Here is an 8,558-nt window from a genome sequence, read left to right as displayed (position 1 = left end):
CTGCCTTACATGATTGAGATTCATATGATGATGCTTGTAATCTAGATGTCATTATGCTAGTCAAGTGGATTTTACTTATGTGATCTCCGGAGACTCCTTGTCCCACGTGTGTAAAGGTGACAGTGTGTGCACCGTGTGGGTCTCTTAGGCTATATTTCACAGAATACTTATTCACTGTTATGAATAGCATAGTGAAGTGCTTATTTATATCCCTTTATGATTGCAATGTGTTTTGTATCACAATATATCTGCGTGCTACTCTAGTGATGTTATTAAAGTAGTTTATTCCTCCTGCACGGTGTAATGGTGACAGTGTGTGCATCGTGTAGTACTTGGCGTAGGCTATGATTGTGATCTCTTGTAGATTATGAAGTTAACTATTGCTATGATGGTATTGATGTGATCTATGCCTCCTTTCGTAGTGTGAAGGTGACAGTGTGCATGCTATGTTAGTATTTGGTTTGGTTATGTTGATCTGTCATGCACTCTAAGGTTATTTAAATATGAACATTGAATATTGTGGAGCTTGTTAACTCCGGCATTGAGGGTTCGTGTAATCCTACACAGTTAGTGGTGTTCATCATCCAACAAGAGGGTGTAGAGTCTAGCATCTATCTATTTATTATGTTATGTGATCAATGTTGAGAGTGTCCACTAGTGAAAGTATGATCCCTAGGCCTTGTTCCTAAATACTGCTATCGCTGTTTGTTTACTGTTTTACTGCATCTTTACTTCCTGCAATATTACTACCATCAACTGCACGCCAGCAAGCACTTTTCTGGCGCCGTTACTACTGCTCATATTCATTCATACCACTTGTATTTCACTATCTCTTCGCCGAACTAGTGCACCTATTAGGTGTGTTGGGGACACAAGAGACTTCTTGCTTTGTGGTTGCAGGGTTGCATGAGAGGGATATCTTTGACCTCTTCCTCCCTGAGTTCGATAAACCTTGGGTGATCCACTTAAGGGAAACTTGCTGCTGTTCTACAAACCTCTGCTCTTGGAGGCCCAACACTGTCTACAAGAATAGAAGCACCCGTAGACATCAAGCACTTTTCTGGCGCCGTTGCCGGGGAGCAAAGGTAAACGGCACTCACACACCGGATCCCGGCAACGAAGTACTTTTCTATTGCCGCTGTGTGTGTGCTCGAAGCTATTTCCTTTAGATCCTGCAATTGCATCTTTTTGTTTGTTGTTTACACTAGTTTGGCATAATGGACAACAGTGAGCTTCTTATTCTATTTCCTGATTTAAGACATGGATGGTTTGATGCAAAAATTAAAAAACCCATGGAACATATTAGTATGAACACTTTGAATACCATTGTTGCTAATGATATAGAAAGTTCTAAGCTTGGGGAAGCTGGTTCTGATGAGCATGATCTTTTTAGTCCCCCAAGCATTGAGGAGAAAATTTACTTTGATGATACTTTGCCTCCTATTTATGATGATTATAATGATATTGGTCTTTTAGTACCACCTGTTATGGAGGATAAATTTGATTATGATTACAATATGCCTCCTATATTTGATGATGAGAATAATAATGATAGCTACTTTGTTGAATTTGCTCCCACTACAACTAATAAAATTGATTATGCTTATGTGGAGAGTAATGATACTTTTATGCATGTGAATAAGAATGCTTTATGTGATAGTTACATTGTTGAATTTGTTCATGATGCCTCTGAAAGTTATTATGAGAGAGGAAAATATGGTTGTAGAAATTTTCATGTTACTAAAACACCTCTCTATATGCTGAAATTTTTGAAGCTACACTTGTTCTATCTTCCTATGCTTGTTACTTTGCTCTTCATGAACTTGTTTATTTACAAGATTCCTATGCATAGGAAGCATGTTAGGCTTAAATGTGTTTTGAATTTGCTTCTTGATGCTCTCTTTTGCTTCAACTCTTATTTCTTGCGAGTGCATCATTAAAATTGCCGAGCCCATCTTAATGGCTATAAAGAAAGAACTTCTTGGGAGATAACCCATGTGTTTATTTTGCTACAGTACCTTTGTTTTATATTTGAGTCTTGGAAGTTGTTACTACTGTAGCAACCTCTCCTTATCTTATTTTATTGCATTGTTGTGCCAAGTAAAGTCTTTGATAGCAAGGTTGATACTAGATTTGGATTACTGCGCAGAAACAGATTTCTGTCTGTGACGAATCTGGGCAGAATTCTCTGTAGGTAACTCAGAAAAATCTGCCAATTTACGTGCGTGATCCTCAGATATGTACGCAACTTTCATTCAATTTGGGCATTTTCATCTGAGCAAGTCTGGTGCCACTTTAAAATTCGTCTTTACGGACTGTTCTGTTTTGACAGATTCTGCCTTTTATTTCGCATTGCCTCTTTTGCTGTGTTGGATGGATTTCTTTGTTCCATTAACTTCCAGTAGCTTTGGGCAATGTCCAGAAGTGTTAAGAATGATTGTGTCACCTCTGAACATGTGAAATTTTGATTATGCACTAACCCTCTAATGAGTTTGTTTTAAGTTTGGTGTGGAGGAAGTTTTCAAGGGTCAAGAGAGGAGGATGATATACTATGATCAAGAAGAGTGAAGAGTCTAAGCTTGGGGATGCCCCCGTGGTTCATCCCTGCATATTTCAAGAAGACCCAAGCATCTAAGCTTGGGGATGCCCAAGGCATCCCCTTCTTCATCGACAACTTATCAGGTTTCTTCTCTTGAAACTATATTTTTATTCGGTCACATCTTATGTACTTTACTTGGAGCGTCTATTTGCTTTTGTTTTTGTTTTGTTTGAATAAGTTCATCCTTGTGTGGGAGAGAGACACGCTCCGCTAGTTCATATGAACACATGTGTTCTTAGCTTTTAATTTTCATGGCGAAGGTTGAAACTGCTTCGTTAATTGTTATATGGTTGAAAACGGGAAATGCTACATGTAGTAATTGATAAAATGTCTTGAATAATTTGATACTTGGCAATTGTTGTGCTCATGTTTAAGCTCTTGCATCATATACTTTGCACCCATTAATGAAGAAATACATAGAGCTTGCTAAAATTTGGTTTGCATAATTGGTCTCTCTAAGGTCTAGATAATTTCTAGTAAAGAGTTTGAACAACAAGGAAGACGGTGTAGAGTCTTATAATGTTTACAATATGTCTTTTATGTGAGTTTTGCTGCACCGGTTCATCCTTGTGTTTGTTTCAAATAACCTTGCTAGCCTAAACCTTGTATCGAGAGGGAATACTTCTCATGCATCCAAAATCCTTGAGCCAACCACTATGCCATTTGTGTCCACCATACCTACCTACTACATGGTATTTCTCCGCCATTCCAAAGTAAATTTCTTGAGTGCTACCTTTAAATTTCCATCATTCGCCTTTGCAATATATAGCTCATGGGACAAAATAGCCTTAAAAACTATTGTGGTATTGAATATGTACTTATGCACTTTATCTCTTATTAAGTTGCTTGTTGAGCGGTAACCATGTTTTCTGGGGACGCCATCAACTTTTTACCTTTTGTTGAATATCATGTGAGTTGCTATGCATGTTCGTCTTGTCTGAATTAAGGGCGGTTTTCACAATCAAATGGTTTGAGTATGCATACTGTTAGAGAAGAACATTGGGCCGCTAACTAAAGCCATGAATCATGGTGGAAGTTTCAGTTTGGACATAAAACCTCAATCTCTTATGAGAATATTATCTGTTGTTGAATGCTTAAGCATTAAAAGAGGAGTCCATTATCTGTTGTCTATGTTGTCCCGGTATGGGTGTCTAAGTTGAAGAATGATCAAAAGCGAGAAATCCAAATGCGAACTTTCTCCTTAGACCCTTGTACAGGCGGCATAGAGGTACCCCTTTGTGACACTTGGTTGAAACATATGTTATGCAATGATAATCCGTGTTAACCCAAGCTAATTAGGACAAGGTGCGGGCACTATTAGTATACTATGCATGAGGCTTGCAACTTGTAAGATATAATTTACATGATACATATGCTTCATTACTACTGTTGACAAAATTGTTTCATGTTTTCAAAATAAAAGCTCTAGCACAAATATAGCAATCGATGCTTTCCTCTTTGAAGGACCTTTCTTTTACTTTTATGTTGAGTCAGTTCACCTATTTCTCTCCACCTCAAGAAGCAAACACTTGTGTGAACTGTGCATTGATTCCTACATACTTGCATATTGCACTTGTTATATTACTTTACATTGACACTATCCATGAGATATACATGTTATAAGTTGAAAGCAACCGCTGAAACTTAATCTTCCTTTGTGTTGCTTCAATACCTTTACTTTGATTTATTGCTTTATGAGTTAACTCTTATGCAAGACTTATTGATGCTTGTCTTGAAGTACTATTCATGAAAAGTCTTTGCTTTATGATTCAGTTGTTTACTCATGTCATTACCATTGTTTTGATCGCTGCATTAATTACATATGCTTACAATAGTATGATCAAGGCTATGATGGCATGTCACTCCAGAAATTATCTTTGTTATCGTTTACCTGCTCGGGACGAGCAGGAACTAAGCTTGGGGATGCTGATACGTCTCCGACGTATCGATAATTTCTTATGTTCTATGCCACATTATTGATGATATCTACATGTTTTATGCATACTTTATGTTATATTTATGCGTTTTCTGGAACTAACCTATTGACGAGATGCCGAAGTGCCAGTTCCTGTTTTCTGCTGTTTTTGGTTTCAGAAATCCTAGTAAGGAAATATTCTCAGAATTGGACGAAATCAACGCCCAGGGTCCTATTTTCACACGAAGCTTCCAGAAGACCGGAGGAGATACGAAGTGGGGCCACGAGGTGGCGCCACACTAAGGCGGCGCGGCCAGGCTAGGGCCCGCGCCGCCCTGTTGTGTGGGTCCCTCGTGACTCCACCGACCTTGCCCTTCCGCCTACTTAAAGCCTCCGTGGCGAAAACCCTACCAAGTTAGACGAAACCAGAGAAAACCTTCCAGAGCCGCCGCCATCGTGAAGCCAAGATCCGGGGGACAGGAGTCTCTGTTCCGGCACGCCGCCGGGACGGGGAAGTGCCCCCGGAAGGCTTCTCCATCAACACCACCGCCATCTTCATCAACGCTGCTGTCTCCCATGAGGAGGGAGTAGTTCTCCATCGAGGCTCGGGGCTGTACCGGTAGCTATGTGGTTAATCTCTCTCCTATGTACTTCAATACAATAATCTCATGAGCTGCCTTACATGATTGAGATTCATATGATGATGCTTGTAATCTAGATGTCATTATGCTAGTCAAGTGGATTTTACTTATGTGATCTCCGGAGACTCCTTGTCCCACGTGTGTAAAGGTGACAGTGTGTGCACCGTGTGGGTCTCTTAGGCTATATTTCACAGAATACTTATTCACTGTTATGAATAGCATAGTGAAGTGCTTGTTTATATCCCTTTATGATTGCAATGTGTTTTGTATCACAATATATCTGCGTGCTACTCTAGTGATGTTATTAAAGTAGTTTATTCCTCCTGCACGGTGTAATGGTGACAGTGTGTGCATCGTGTAGTACTTGGCGTAGGCTATGATTGTGATCTCTTGTAGATTATGAAGTTAACTATTGCTATGATGGTATTGATGTGATCTATGCCTCCTTTCGTAGTGTGAAGGTGACAGTGTGCATGCTATGTTAGTACTTGGTTTGGTTATGTTGATCTGTCATGCACTCTAAGGTTATTTAAATATGAACATTGAATATTGTGGAGCTTGTTAACTCCGGCATTGAGGGTTCGTGTAATCCTACACAGTTAGTGGTGTTCATCATCCAACAAGAGGGTGTAGAGTCTAGCATCTATCTATTTATTATGTTATGTGATCAATGTTGAGAGTGTCCATTAGTGAAAGTATGATCCCTAGGCCTTGTTCCTAAATACTGCTATCGCTGTTTGTTTACTGTTTTACTGCATCTTTACTTCCTGCAATATTACTACCATCAACTGCACGCCAGCAAGCACTTTTCTGGCGCCGTTACTACTGCTCATATTCATTCATACCACTTGTATTTCACTATCTCTTCGCCGAACTAGTGCACCTATTAGGTGTGTTGGGGACACAAGAGACTTCTTGCTTTGTGGTTGCAGGGTTGCATGAGAGGGATATCTTTGACCTCTTCCTCCCTGAGTTCGATAAACCTTGGGTGATCCACTTAAGGGAAACTTGCTGTTGTTCTACAAACCTCTGCTCTTGGAGGCCCAACACTGTCTACAAGAATAGAAGCACCCGTAGACATCAAGCATCGACTCCTTCTGCTTCTGCTGGCAATGCCGCAACTCCTCGATCCCAACAGGCCTCTTGTATGTCGCTTGGAAGTTAGCGACAAAAGCGTCCACCAGGTCGTCCCATGATTTGATGGATCCCTTCGGCAAGCCTCTCAGCCAAGCCCGTGTTGTATCTTTCAGGTAAAGCTGCAGGCACTGCATCGCTGCTATCTGATTTCCTTTATGTAGGATCACAGTCTGCAGGTAATCGTCTATCCACGACCTTGGCTCCTGCTGCCCGTCATACTTAGCGGCGTCAGTAGGGGTAGGTTTGAACTTCTTGGGTGGCATTGTTTCACGGATCTTGTAGCTCAAGCAGTCAGCCCCCCTTAACTCGTCGTCGTATTCCTGGCTTTCATCCGAGGCGTCGCTGTCGTCTTCCCCCTTCGCGGCTCGCCGTCGCCTGGCTTTGTCGATTCTGCTCTGGGTAATCTCGTCTCGGGCATCCCTTAAGCGATGCTTTGAGCCGCTAGCTTGGAGCGTGGTCTTTTCTTTTCGTGGAACCAGGTTGTCCCCCAGGATTGCGAGGCTTTCCAGGGTGCCCCGATGAGCTTGAGCCATAGAACCTTCGGGTCGTTGGTTAATAAGATATGCCGCGAGGTTGGCAGTTGCTCCCTCGACGGTTTTTGGCCTTAGCATTCCTGCAGTGTCCGTGGTCATGAAGGACTTGGACAAGTTCGACGTTATTTCCCTAGCATCGCCTTCTGGAAGCCTGGATAGCCTTGATCGGTGCTTCCCCGCACCCTGGCTACTTTGGGAAGCGCTTCCTCGCGAGCCCCTTCGTCGTTCACTGGATTGTTCTGCCGCGAGTAGACGTCTCTCGAGGGTGGCTTGCTCATTCGATAGCCGTTCCCGATTCTTCTCCAATATTGAGTGATAGGCATTGAGGGTTCCAACCGAAGTTCCGGCGGGAAGCGGTGTGTTGTTAAGTACGGCTGCCCTGGCGGCTACCCATTCTTCCTCCGCGATGGTGTCATCGCTATTATTGTTACTAGCGCTGTTTTTTTAAGCTACGTTGCCTGCTAGAGCGAGGGGTGTGATCTCCACCTCCCCCGTTCCTTGCGTTTCCTGTGTTGTTGGCGGCATAAACTTGGTGGCGCGCCGTTCTCCGAGTGACTTCCTTGACAACGCTGTCGACACTGTCCTCTCCCGATGAATACTGGGCGCTGCAGATGAACGGTGTGTCGCTCGATCCCAGCCCATGCCTGGTATCGCAGTTCAAGCAGTAGTACGAGGTCATCTCTGAAGGTACGGGGTTATCGGATCCAACTGACATCGAAGACGTCGACCGAGGGGTCGATGGCGAGGATGAGTTCGTCGAGTCCGTCAAGCCAGCCGAAAGGTCGACTGATGATGACACGCTTGGCCCCGCGGCCGATGGTGGTGATTTCCTCGCTGATCTGGGGGCGTACGGTTCTAGCAGTCGAAGGACTCCTTCCGCGTTGACGTTGCAGTGGACGATGCCGAACGTCATCTCCATGTTTCCTTGTAGATCTGAAAAAGTCGAGCGAGAAGAGTCGCTGTGCGGGGTGAACTCGTAGGAGCCGAATCGAATCGGACTTCCTAAGATTGGCGATGATGACGATGATGGTGTCGATGAAGCTGCCGATGACATGACTGGATCTGCCGATGACGGATCTTGTGCCGACAGGGTTCCCACAGACGGCGCCAATTGTCGAGGGTACTCCTCGGCAATGCCCTCCGATTGGGGCTTAGGGTTGATGGAGTTCTGTAGGCTGACACGAGACATCGGTTAACAGGCAAGCGGGGAGAGCGATTTACCTGGGTTCGGGGCCCTCGATGAGGTAAAACCCTTACATCCTGCCTGTCTGATCTTGATTATGAAAATATCGGGTTACAATGGGGTGCCGAAGGTTTCGGCTGTGATCTCGTCGAGAGGCTAAGTGCTACGGCGACCTAGCTCTAGACTTATGGTGGCTAAAGTTGCTAAGATTGATTCTGTCCCTCGGCATCCCCTCTCCTGGCCCTTATATAGGAGGCCAGGTCTCAAGAGATCTGTCCGGGTACAACTAGGTTTACAAAATACCTAGCTCTAAACTTTCCTTGTTCGGCTTCTCTCCGTCTTGTTCTTCAAGGAATCCTCTCCAGCACCATCCTAGTGGCCCACCTTGTCATCGGGTATCTTCATGGGCCTCCAGTTGGGCCGTACAGGATAGGGCAATGTCGGTTACCCGAAGGGTAATGCCCACGTCAAAGGAATACTATACTGCCTCGGCTTATAATGCCCAATTCTTCGGAGCCACAACTACAAACATGAACACGTTGGTTTGGAA

Source organism: Lolium perenne, chromosome 3 (genome assembly GCF_019359855.2).
Source record: "Lolium perenne isolate Kyuss_39 chromosome 3, Kyuss_2.0, whole genome shotgun sequence".
Lineage (NCBI taxonomy): Eukaryota > Viridiplantae > Streptophyta > Magnoliopsida > Poales > Poaceae > Lolium > Lolium perenne.
The sequence above is the reverse complement of the archived record's forward strand: the minus strand, read 5'-3'. Positions refer to the sequence as shown.